At 37.7% G+C, this 12,811-nt stretch overlaps 1 protein-coding gene and 1 pseudogene across 13 annotated transcripts in view; both read right to left on the bottom strand.

The window, feature by feature from the left end:
- The window catches only part of SPHKAP (SPHK1 interactor, AKAP domain containing), a 175,614-nt gene that overhangs the window by 60,186 nt on the left and 102,617 nt on the right, over positions 1–12,811 (bottom strand). The gene's annotated exons all lie outside the window — the stretch shown is intronic.
- Positions 162–2,061, bottom strand: LOC101421190 (G2/M phase-specific E3 ubiquitin-protein ligase-like; annotated as a pseudogene).

Below are 12,811 nucleotides of genomic sequence, written 5' to 3'. Positions count from 1 at the left end.
TCATTGTTTTTGCATAGTATTTTTTTTTCCTTTATGCTCACATAAATTTTATTGGGCCAAAAAACTGATGTTTGTTCAAAAGTGATGATGGACAGATTTCTGAAACAAAAGAAAGGATCAATAGCAGCTTTAAAAGAAACATCTTCATTCAAAGGAACATTTTAATGTCCTGCACAGTGAGAACTTTCTCCCTTTTCTAGTTTTATAGTGTTTCTTATGGAAAAGTCCATATTTTCTTGAAATTCTTTATATGTATTAATTAGTGGAAGAGCGAAACAGTTACTACAGTTGTTTCCAATAGGAAAAGCCATGTGCAGGCACTCAACTGAAGGAGTGAGTTTAAATCCAATAGGTGGAGTGGAATGACAACCAATTGCAAAATTAAGAATGTTTTCCATTGTTGTTGCAGATTTACCATTCTTAATAACTTGTAAGTAACTTCTACAAAATCCCAAAGTTTGTACGTTAGATAATGGGTGGACTGTAAAAAGATCACCAATAATTTTCACAGAAAAATTCTCAGGTTTATGAGAGGTCACTACAAAATGCTTCTGGAGAAGTCTGGATTTTCTATAAATCACCAAGAATTTTCAGACTCTGCTTGAAACTTTCAAAGGGTGCTTGGACTCTCTTAATTACATGATAGAAAAGTATGTCTTTTACCAACATACATTTATCACTTAATGTTGTTATAAGTCTTAGACATCCAAAAAGCTCTAGGTAGTTAGAGCATTCATTTGTTGCTGAGTGTAAGTCAGCCATATTTATTGTGATGTTTATCCTGATTATAATCTATGCCACATCAAAGTCTGAAACATCATCTAAAATTGTTTGGGTATTCTTTGGTCCATAAACAAGGCAGTTACACAAGGTTTTAGAAAAGAAACCAGGTGAAGAGCCACCATGAACCAAAGAAATGGCTAGCATTTGCCAGCTTCATAGTAAAGATTCTCTTTCAGAGTTTGAGCTTTAAGAGACAAGTTCTTTGACAAGAACTCTTCAAACAATGATAAGCTTTCAAGATGCTGCATTAAAAGACTAAGGAATTCTTGCTTTGATCCAGGATGCTCTCATCCAAAATTATCATTTTCATAAACATATGCTACTTCAATTGAGTATATAGGATTAAAGCTTTGATTTCTGAATCCATCTAAGGTAATATTCCATATATTGGCTTTGTTGTTATATAATCTTTTAGTTTTTTTTTTTTTTTACAAAAATTGGAATCCTAACTCTATTAATATAGGTAAATATATTTTCTAAATTTGCTGCCTGCCTTCTTCTAGCAGGTTATTCCTTGCTCCTGCCCAGGCTGGTGAGAATTCCAATGGTATTCTTATTAGAGCTTTACTCTGGGCTCCAGGTGACTGAGTAATTTAGGTGATGACTCTTCTAACAAACAATAAGTAATTCCCATGTTATTAGAATTAGGCATATGTTTTTTGGCTTTTTTGAAATCCCCTATCAGGTGCGTCATTTTCTCGCCCTTCTTTACAACGACATTGTTGGACGTCACAATGCTCATGATGCTGCAAGAACTCTTGATAAGCATTTTCCTCTAGTTCCCAAGGGGCATCTTTTTCAGGAATATGAATTCTCATTCTCATCAAATCCTGAAATATATCACTATTATTGCATACTGTGCATCTGAAGGAAAACACTCCTGCACTTACTGCTTGAACCTGTAAACAGTCTGTGAAACCAAGCATTCTTACAAGGGCTTCATAATATACTGTAAGTTGGAATAGGCTCAATAAATACCAGGCAAATGGTACATGGTAAAGACTCTCTATACCTATTAGATGCAATTATTTGAACAGGTTATAGTTCCAACAAAATGGTGCAAAATTGCCAGTAAACTGGAGAATACATTGTCTCTGAAGGCCACATGGGAAATGATAACTTGGTTTATATCAGGGTGTAATAAATCCAATTGAAGCACCAGTTTTCTTGCAAACACAGTATTTCAGTTTAGAAGCTCTATTCACTTCCTTCCAGATGTCTTCTATCAGAAAACCATAAAATTCTTTTTTCACCTCTCTGCCAAATTCCACTTGACATCATCAAGGTTCTGTGTGTCACCAGATTTATTTTCATTCATTTCACAAGGGACGTTCCACAGAAGTTCCACAGTAATTTTTAAATATTAATAGTAGAGAAATATGTCTCTGCACCTATATCTCTAGTAAAAGGAAAATAAAAATGCCAAGATTATGTATTTTAAGAAAAATAGAACTCTATTTCTTTGTGAAAATGAGAACTATATTCACATATTTAGTGTGCGAAATATATATGTGTTTAAAAGAAACAAAACATAGTCATAAAGTAACATTGTGAACAATCCTAATATTTCTGATGAAGATGATAAAGAATTATGCAGGTGTCCCAAAAAGATGTGTGAAGAAACAATTGATGATCTGTGAAAAAAAGGACTGAAATTTTAAAAGCATTTGTTGTGAATGTGAGTAAAATGATTGATTCTGCTGTGGAATTAGTTATGCATTATGGAAAATAATTTGCCTGGGCAATTACATTTTACAGATGGCAGGCTTATTAAAAAAGTCTTTTGAGTATAGCAGAAATCATGTGTCTTGAACAGAAACGGAGTCCAGCTGGATATATTGTTGTGTGGCATGTTGAAGTTACTACTAAGAATTTTCTTATTTAATTTGCAGAGAATGTGGCATCTGCATGAAGCACAAATCTGTCTATCTATCTACCTACCTATCTATCTACCTACCTATCTGTCTACCTACCTATCTGTCTACCTACCTATCTACCTATCTATCTATCTATCTATCTATCTATCTATCTATCTATCTATCTATCTATCTATCTATCTATCTATCTACCTACCTACCTACCTACCTATCATCATCAATATAATGCTACCCAGTTAATTATATTTCTTCTTGGTGTTGATGAGAATTTTGAATTGGGTTAACTGAAGAATTTTTTTTATATGATGTTCCTGATTGAATAATATCAGGAAATGACTGACTTTGTGTATTGAGAGAAGACTGGAAAGCTTAGTGCAAACAGTTAAAATTAGTGGGATGAGAGGAAGAACAGCTGATGTGGTTAGTGTTAAGGTCAGACTTACAATGAAACTAACATATGGGTGGCAACATTTTGCAGGAATATAGACTTTTAGTTCATGTAGTATATCATGAGTTAGGTTTTTTGCTTTTTTATTTATTCATTTTGGTTCAAAGGTAAAACCAGCCATGTTGTGGCCACAGTAATTAACTCCTATGGCTTGGATAAAGATCCGATTGCTGGATGAACTGCATGTAAATACTATGCAGGTGTGACAAGGTGCAGAAGAGAGTTTTAACTGTGAAAAGAAATTAACTCATTCATGTCTCAAGAGGAATGAGGGACAGAAACCTAAAAAGGTTTTGGCTCAAGGACCCAATGTCTAGGAGGGAAGACGGCATGTAATAATATCATCTACCAGTTGTGATACCCTGTGCCAGGCACTGTGCTCTGCATTGTCCTCCTCAGCAGCAGCCCACTTATTTCGCTATCCCAATCTCCATTCAAATAGCTGAAGAATTCAGACTTCGATAGGACTTATTCATGCATCCAAGTGGAAATGACTAGCAAAGATTGCATTAAACACGTGGCCACTTTAATTGCCAGTACAACTCATCCAGCCATTGAATATTTGCCCTCAAGAGAATTCACTAGTAGTTATAAGAGTGCATTATTCCATTGGCCCATTCATCCTGAAATAATGTACTTGAGGAAGTCATTTGGGAAGAAATAAGTTGGTCCACTTTTAAATGCTAAAATCGGTTTCCTCAAATTAAATTGAACCACATTCCCCAAACTATGGTTTTGAAGACTGGTTTTTAAAACGATTACTCTGGTTGATATGAAACTGCATGAAAAATGAATTCACATTGCCCACTTTGCCTCTTTTAATATTTATATTGTTAGGGACAAATTACCAATGGAAATTACTGAAATCCAGAATCCTAAGTACTAGAATGTAAAAATGGTAACATTGGGATACTAGAAGTCTTTAACGCTCTCAGGTGTGCCACCCTACACTAAACGTAAGCATTTTTCTTGGCTGGCAGCACCTGTGCTTGGGAACAGTTGTTCCCCATTGTTGAACATAATAAAAGTAAATATCACACCCAGCTGGAGGAATCATGGTTTAATTTGGAACTTTACACTGTAAGTGAAATATAAAGTCTGCCATTGACATCACATTTCACATTTTGAATTTCACATCAAGTTCTAGTAACTCACAATATAAAAATATAATAATTAAATATTTCTATTTTTTTCAAGTATACATTTTTGAAGTTTCTAATTTAAATGTGTTAACTACCATACATGCTTGTTTTATGTTAACTATTTTCACCACAGTGCAGTGAAAATGAATGGCAGATGATCGCATTACTGGCAGATGCTGACTTTACTCCTGGTGTGTGTCATTCCTGCCTTACCCCTGTAGGCATCTGAGTTTATATTCCCTGATATCGACTGATTAAAACACAAGATCACAGAGGGAAAGAGTGTGTAGAACAGGAAGAGGGGCGGGACCAACGCAGAACTCTTCAAATGCTGACATAGGGACAGAGTAAGAGAACTGCCGAAGAGCAGGAGAAACCAGAAAAGCAGGCTAGTGTGGTGCTGCACTAGACATCCATCGTGCGCCCTGAGCATCCCTGTAGGTTTTTGCTGGGTGGGTTGAAAATGCAAGCTCTGATCATTTCGCAGGGTTGTGTTTGCAGCAAGCAGTCTTGAAGGCAATGTTTCCCTCAGAGACCAGGAGCAGACTTGCTTATCGCTCACTGTGAAAGCAGCGGATCCCCTAAGCTCAGTGTTCCTTGGCTATGATGTAAGCTCACTGCATGCATGGCATCTGCCCAGGACCCCCTGTCACTGCTGGTTCTTGGAAGGCAAGGGAAATGGATGCAACCAAGCTCACTCTCTGGCTTCTGCAGTGCGATGAGTAGTAAAGCCCTTTTTGTCTGTATCTGCTAGGGCTGCAGACAGCAGGAATTGGTTGTCTCATGGTTTTGGAGGCCAGAAGTCCAATATCGAGGTCTCGACAGACCATGCTTCCACCTGGAGTCTGACGGTATCTTGCCTGCAGTCCTTGGAGTTCCCTGGCAGGCATCTCTGCCTCCATCACTTGGGATCTGCCTCGTTCTCTGGCTCCTTTTGGTTTCTGCCTGTTACGTTCATGTCCAATTTCATTTGTGTATCGTGCTTCAGCCATACTGGATTCAGGCCCACCCTCGTTCAGTCTGACCACTCTGTAACTAATAATAGCATCTTCAAAGACCTATTTACAAATAGGCTCACACCCACAGGAACATGGATTAAGACTTGAACAGGTATTTATGAAGGACATGATTCAATCCCCAATACACGTCTTTTGTCAGCACTCATGACAACAGTAACCAGCCAGCTTACTAGTATGAAGTTAGTGTAAAATTCCAGATCCTTCCCAGTCCTTGACAGGCACTCATTCAGGTAAGAGGGCACCAAACTTGACAAGAGGTCAAATCAAGTAGATTGAAAAGTGTCCATTGGACTGAGCCTCAAGTATGCTCTTGATAAACCTGGCAAAGAGCAGTGCCAGTGGAGTCCCCGAAGCCGGAGCTTGAGTGCAGTGAGGTGAGGTGCTGCGGTGGAGACAGCAAGTATAAACTACTTCAAAAAGTTTGGCACACAGGACCAGGGGTTAGTTTTTGCAGGGGCATGATTCAGTTGGTAAAAGGTGGGTTGGTGCAGTGGGAAGTTTGTGGAAAGGCTTTGAATCATAATGATTCAGGTTGAGAGGGGCCAAGAAACAGTGGGGTGAAACTCCCAGGGCTGCTTTTCATCTCCGGAAGCCCCTGTGGTTTAAGTTTGAAGGGCATAATTCACAGTGGAACTTAAAAATGACCTTAGAAACTAAGAACAAAAGCCCAGACATGTACTTTCATCAGGAAGAAGGAGAGAGGTACCCTTGACTTTTCTAATAATTTTACAATTGAATAAATGCCAGAGAAATTCCCAATGGTTCTTTTCATTGTTCTTTTTTTTTTTCCTCTTGCGTTTTGTACCCAACTGATTTTTCAAAGAAAAATGTGGTACATTCTACTGTTGAAATATGCCATGAGCAGAAACTTCAAAAAATTGTGCTTCCAGTGACTGGGAGCATGTGACCTCATCATCAGCCACAGACAACTTCTTCATGCACCTCCCAGCCTGTCTCTCTCCCGTGGGTCTCACCTTGACACAGAATAATTCATTTTTTATGAAATGGTAATTTGTGCCTATTTGAAGTTTATCCTTTTTTGAAAAGGTTATCCAATTAGCCTTTGCCTTCTTCTAAGCCCTGGTCAAGCAGTTTGAATCCGCAGAAGCAAAGCTTCCCTTCACCTTCCAGGGGATCTGAGAGCAGAGCAGCCCGAGTTGCCGGGACCTGGCAAGCCCTCAGTTGTATGGAGGCCACTGAGGCAGAGCCCCGGGCTGTGATGAGGACTCACCTTCTTGGGCACACATTGCTTATGTGGTGACAAATCACACTTATTTCAGTTTCCATGCCAAAGGGAATATGATTCCCAGCTAGCAGAGCATTTGGAAATAAAGCATTATTTTTTCTTTTTTTTTTTTAATAAAAGAAACCAGTTTTATAAATGACTAACAATGTAATTCCAAATCAAGTAGTTACATCACATTGCTTATCATGATATACTTTACAAATATAAAAAATTAAAAATGATTTAATCTGAACAAACATTTGTATCCTCCAAATGAGAAATCTATAAAGCATTTTAAAGAGATGCTTAAAGAGATTTTTTTCATTTTTTATTATCTTTTTTTTCAAAGATACATAGATCATGCAAAATGTTACATTAAAAAGTATAAGAGGTTCCCATATACCCCACACCCTGCACCCCCCTCTCCTCCTGCATCAACAACTTCTTTCATTAGTGTGGTACATACATTGCATTTGACGAGTACATTTTGGAGCACTGCTACACAGCATGGATTATAGTTTATGTTGTAGTTTACACTCTCTCCCAGTCCATTCAGTGGGTTATGGCAGGATATATAACATCCTGCATCTGTCCCTGCAATATTATTCAGGACAATGCCAAGTCCTGAAAATGCCCCAATATCATACCTCTTTCCCTTTCCCTGCCTTCAGCAACTCCCTTGGCCACTGTCTCCACATCAATGATACAATTTCTTCCATTACTAGAGTCACAATAATTCTATATTAGAATATCAGTAAGTCCACTCTAATCCATATTTTCTTCCTCCATCCTGAGGAATGTATACTCCACCTCTAAATCGAGATGGGGCTTAGATCCGATGTGGTTCTTTCATAATAAATTCTTATTAAAGCACAAACTTGCTGGAGCAAACAATCTCTGAAAATTTGTCCATTGTTTTTGTACTCATTTAAATGAATCCTGTATAATACTTTAGAGATCATAAATGTGTTTTTGATATACTGTGTTATTAAGTTTCCCTTCATTTCTTTATTTTATTCATCTTTCCAGCTTTATTATGTTCACTTTTTAATGCAGCGTATACCCAGGATTGTCTTTTTTCACCTAATTTGAAAATCCAGCTGCAAGGGTGTGACTACAAAAACACAAACTGCAGAATATATGTTGAAAGATACAACAACCTTGTTTTTTCACTTGATGTGTTGATGTCAGGGCAGATGGCAATTGTGCGTCTCTGTTCCAGCATAAGTGTAGAAAGACCTAAGAGATGGCGGGAGCAATTGCATTTCCTACCAGACGTGATTGAAGTCTCAGTAATTTGAATTCCATTGGTTCATTGTTATCTGCTAGAAATATGGATGGGTGCTCATAATCACATTAAAAATGGGATCCATTTTAAAAACCACTCAATGAAAGAAAGCCAGTAACACTTTACTAGCAAGCCAACACTGTTTACAAAACATAAAATTGTATACAAAGTGCACATCTTGTCAGGACATGGATGTGGCTCAAGCAATTGAGCTCCCGCCTACCACACAGGAGGTGCCAGATTTGGTTCCCTGTGCCTCCTGGAAAAGAGGAGCAAGACATCGAGCTGGCGCAACAGGCTGGTGCAGCAACCTGATGCAACAGGATGATGCAGCAAGGAGACACAAAAAGGAAATACAGTGAGAGACACAACAAAAGACATGGAGCAGAGGTGGCTCATGCAATTGAGTGCCTTTCACCACCATGGGAGGTCCCAGGGTCGGTTCCTCATGCCTCCTGAAGAGAAGATGAGCAGACATAGAGAGCACACAGCTAATGGACACAGAGAGCAGACAGCGAGTGCAAACAACAAGGTGGCGGATACATTTTTTTAAATTTTAAAAAATAAATCTTTTAAAAAACCAAAAATGAAGTGCACATGTTGAGCTAGAAAACTGGGAAAGGGTTGGTACTTCATTTCTAGAGCTCTTGGGTTCAAATATACACGCTGGGTTAAAATCATCTGAGTTTGTTGAGGGATAGGCATTCCTGGGACTGAATCATCCAGCCAGAAAGTTAAAAGGCAGGCAGCCAGCAGTCAGACTGGTAGTCCCATAAACAGTCACTCAGTCCTCTGTCATGGGATGAAGGGCTCCTGGCTCAGGACTGTTAGTGACTTTGACTCCATTCAAGGTCTCTCTTCCATCCTTCAAATGAATACTTGGGCATTTCTCTGTTTTCTCTGCTTTGCATAATAGAAGAAAGATAAGATTTCATTGCAATGAAAAGAATTCTGCTGCTAAAAAAAAAAGAGATATCAATCCAGGGTATATTAAGATATTATATATGGGTTCTTTACAAATATAGTTTCTATAGGCATAATAATTAAAAGTTTCAAGATGAATTAGTAAATTGATAAGGAATGGAAATCTGCATTTCTATTTGGGACCAAATAAGCTTTAAAAATATTAACTAGAGAGTTAGGGTTGATAGGCAAAAAAATATTTTGAGCACCTTAAAATTTTAAGTTAAGGGATTCTTTGGTGATCTTTAAAGATCTATGTTAGTAATTGGAGTGTCCAAACATTTTCTCTCACTTCATTTATTTTCTATTTTATTCCTTTGGATTTTAACATTTCTATGACTTTCATTTTGCCGAAAACCAATTGCCAGATGAACTGTGAAGTGGTTGAGTTCTTAGCCTAAAATCATATAAATTCTGCTGTCTTTTTTTTTTCCCCAAAGATACATTTGGATCTTTCTGCAATGTAAATATTAAATTAAGATTATAATTATATGCATTTGTCTTTGGTCATGTTTCTGCATTTACACGGAGTTCTCTATCTTCTTTTTTCTTTTTATTTAATTCCCTCTCTCTTATTTCTATGTGGAGTTTCTCTTCCCACACCCTTATCTTGTGATAATGACTTGACATATATTATACATATTTATGTGTGTGTGTATGTGTGTGCATGCACATGTATGGGCATTGGGCATTGTTTGCTTTACAAAAATGAGGTTATATTATGTATCCTTCTTTGTATTTGACTTTTCTCATTCAATAACACATTTTGGAAATCCTTCCAAGTATGGTGACATAGCAGCGAATTCTTTTAATGATTCCATCCTATTCTGTGAGGCCAATGTAGCATAATTTATTCAACCATTTTCCTATTGCTTCCAGTTTGTTTATTGGTTGGTTTCTATTGCTGCTGCTAGAAGAAGGCTATGACGTGTATCCTTATGTATAGATTCTCACTTTCAGTTACCAAAAGTGGGATTTTTGAGTTGAACAGCATATATGTAATTTAAATTTTAACAAATGTTTTGGTTTTCTATCTAAACAGGTTGTTTTAGTTTGATAGGCTGCGGAAAGCAGTATACTATGAAATGAGTATGAACAATGGGGATTTATTAGTTTACAAGTTTACAGTTTCAAGGCCATGAAAAGTTCCCAATCAAGGCATCATGAGGATCATGATTTTCACCACTGATCAGCAGCCGGCAATCCTGATCTCCTCTGCTACGTGGCAAGGGACATATCAGCATCTGCTGGTCCCTCCCTTCTCTTTCAGGTTTCATTGCGTTCAGCTTCCAACATCCATGGCTTTCTGTCTCTTTGTCTGAATTACATTCTCTTAGAAAGAGCTCCTGTAAGTGGATTAAGACCCACCCTGGGCCCTGCCTTAACTGAAGTAACCTCATCAAAAGGTCATACTTAGAATAAGTTTACACCCACAGGAATGAATTAGCTTTACGAACATGCCTTTCTGGGACACATACAGTGGCAAACTGCTTCACAGGTTGTAACAATTTAAATATCCACCAGCAATATGTGAATGTTTTTTTTTTCTTCCATTAATATTAGTAATATAAATTTTAAAAAGTTTCTTTTTAAAACTTTTGCTTTATAAAATAAAAGGGGCAGAAGAGCCATGTGTAGGGAAATTATAAATGAATCTAACGCTGTTACATTGGGGAACATATTCCAAGGTAAAGGCCCACTGACAGGGTGCTGAATTCCTGAGATTGCCCACCGTGCCGGTAATGTCTAGATGTCTCTAGGGCCCTCGGGAAACCCCTGCTTGAGGCACTGTTTACTGTGGCATTGACTGCCACTACACTCGCTAAATATATGTCCCAGAGACTTAAATCTTTGGTCTGTTTTTATGCCAGTTGAGCCCTGAATCTCAGCAGAGTTGTAACACCTACTCATCCGTTCATTGGACTCACCCAGGACCACTAAGAAAAGGATGATGATGGGCAATGCCTACCCTAAAAACCAGAGAGTAGCCACAGCTGCAAGCTAGACAGTTCTATCCATCTGCCCCATGGGATCTAAGCCCCCTCTCAATAAGAAACAGTGGGCATCACCATCCCAAAATCATCAAGATTGGGAAATGAACAAGCATAAGGGGGAATACAATTATGGGCTAAAGCAGAGATTATTGTTCTAGCAATGGAAGAACTTGTAACAATGATATAAAGGCAGTGGTTTCAGAGGTTCTGAGGGGAGGGAAAGGGAAGAATAATTGCAATATGGGGGCATTTGGGGGACAGTGGGATTATTCTGAATGACATTGCAATGATGGATACAGGCCATTATACATTTTGTCGAAACCTATGAGATTGTGTGGTGTAAAGCGTAAACTCTAATGTAAACTATTGACCATGGTTAGTAGCAATGCTTCCATATGAGTTCATCAGTTGTAACAGATGTACCACACTAATGAAAGATGGAGTTAATGGGAAATAGTGTGGGAGGGAGAGGGGATGAGGTATATGGAAATCCTCCTATATTTTCTATGTAATGTTTATGTAATCTGAATCTTCTTTAAAAATAAAATAAAAATTTTTAAAAGCAATAAAAACTTGCTTTATTCTAAATGGTATAAGATTAGAGCACACTTCATTGAAGCATATGGATCTACCTTGCTCTGTTTTTTAATGGAAGAATTAGCTCATACACAATTAGTATGCCATTTGTCTTTCATTAATCTTTCCTGTAACTTGGTGAGCCATTTCAATTTGCAGATTCAGGTCTCTCTTCAGATCAAGTAAACATTTATTTTCAATGATTTAATTATAGCTTTCCCTCATTGCTCCTTGCTGTCTTCTGAAATTTCTGTTATTCTCGTGAAATTTCCTAGGTCTTCTGTCTTACATCTTTTTTTTATCCTTTAACTTTTTATACTTATAAATATTTGCTTGGTGGCGTGATATATTTATTTTGCTTTATCTCACAGACTATACATTTGAATCTCTATAGTGACTCTTTTCCTACTTTCAGCCTATCTACTGAAATCTTTAGTTTTAAAAATAATGGTTTTCAGTTTTAAGAATTTATTTTTATGTTGTGAGTGGGTTTCCCTAAGTGCTCTCTTAGGCCTAAGCCCAGCCGGTCTAGAAGCCCCAGCATCTGACTCATTCATGAGAGGGAGCCAGGCTGGATTTACAGTTGGGCAAAGAGATGATGTGGGATTCCTTAGGTCATCTCCTTTCTGGAATTCTCTGACTCTTAATCATCATTAGATTGCCAACTCTTTCCACTGTACCTAGTACATGGAAAGTGCCCCACTAACACTTATTAAATTTATTAAAATATTTCTTAATGTTTAATTACTATAACAACCAGTAAATAATAAGTATATTTATATTTAAGTATAATATTTATACTTATATAAGTAAATTTATTTCTTTTGTATATAAATAAGTGAAAGTTTCTGGCAAACTAAAATGAAAACAAAACTATTGCATGGGTATTGGATAAATTATTGAACCAAGGAAGACAGATGATGAGCCAAGCTTGGAAAACAGAAAGGAACTATAAGAAGCGAACTGGCTGGATCCACTACAGGCCAGGGCAGAGGAAAACTCTAGGTGCTACTATCATTGCCATATTGGTAGCTGTCAATGGCACTGCTGCCACACAGCACTGGATGCTGTGTCCCTGTTGGGACAAGGAGCATGCGATTCCTAAGGAATAAAGCACTAAGGGATTTCCTAAACATATGCTAAGCAGACAAAGAAACATCAGTGAGAGTTGACTACTACCATTATTTACTAATCATTCTGACATGTGGAAACATTAGTTTTTTTTTTTTTTAATACTAGAAATTCTAGAGGGTGGGAACCATGCCCGATTAATTCTATCCATACTAAACCAAACATATTGAGAAGGTAATTTTGGATGATGTGACGTTGTATTTCCCAAAGGTGGCCACACCAATTCATCCCACCCTACAAGCTCTTTTTGTAATGCAACATTGATACTGCTCTATCAAGAGGTGGGATCAATGTTCCTTCTCCTTTTATCTGGGTGGGCCTGTGTCTGCAATAGAAGTGACCCTGGTGACTTCTGAAGTTAGACC

This window comes from Dasypus novemcinctus, chromosome 7, assembly GCF_030445035.2.
Source record: "Dasypus novemcinctus isolate mDasNov1 chromosome 7, mDasNov1.1.hap2, whole genome shotgun sequence".
Classification (NCBI taxonomy): Eukaryota; Metazoa; Chordata; class Mammalia; order Cingulata; family Dasypodidae; genus Dasypus; species Dasypus novemcinctus.
Note: the sequence above shows the minus strand (reverse complement) of the source record. Positions and strands in the feature narration are given on the sequence as shown.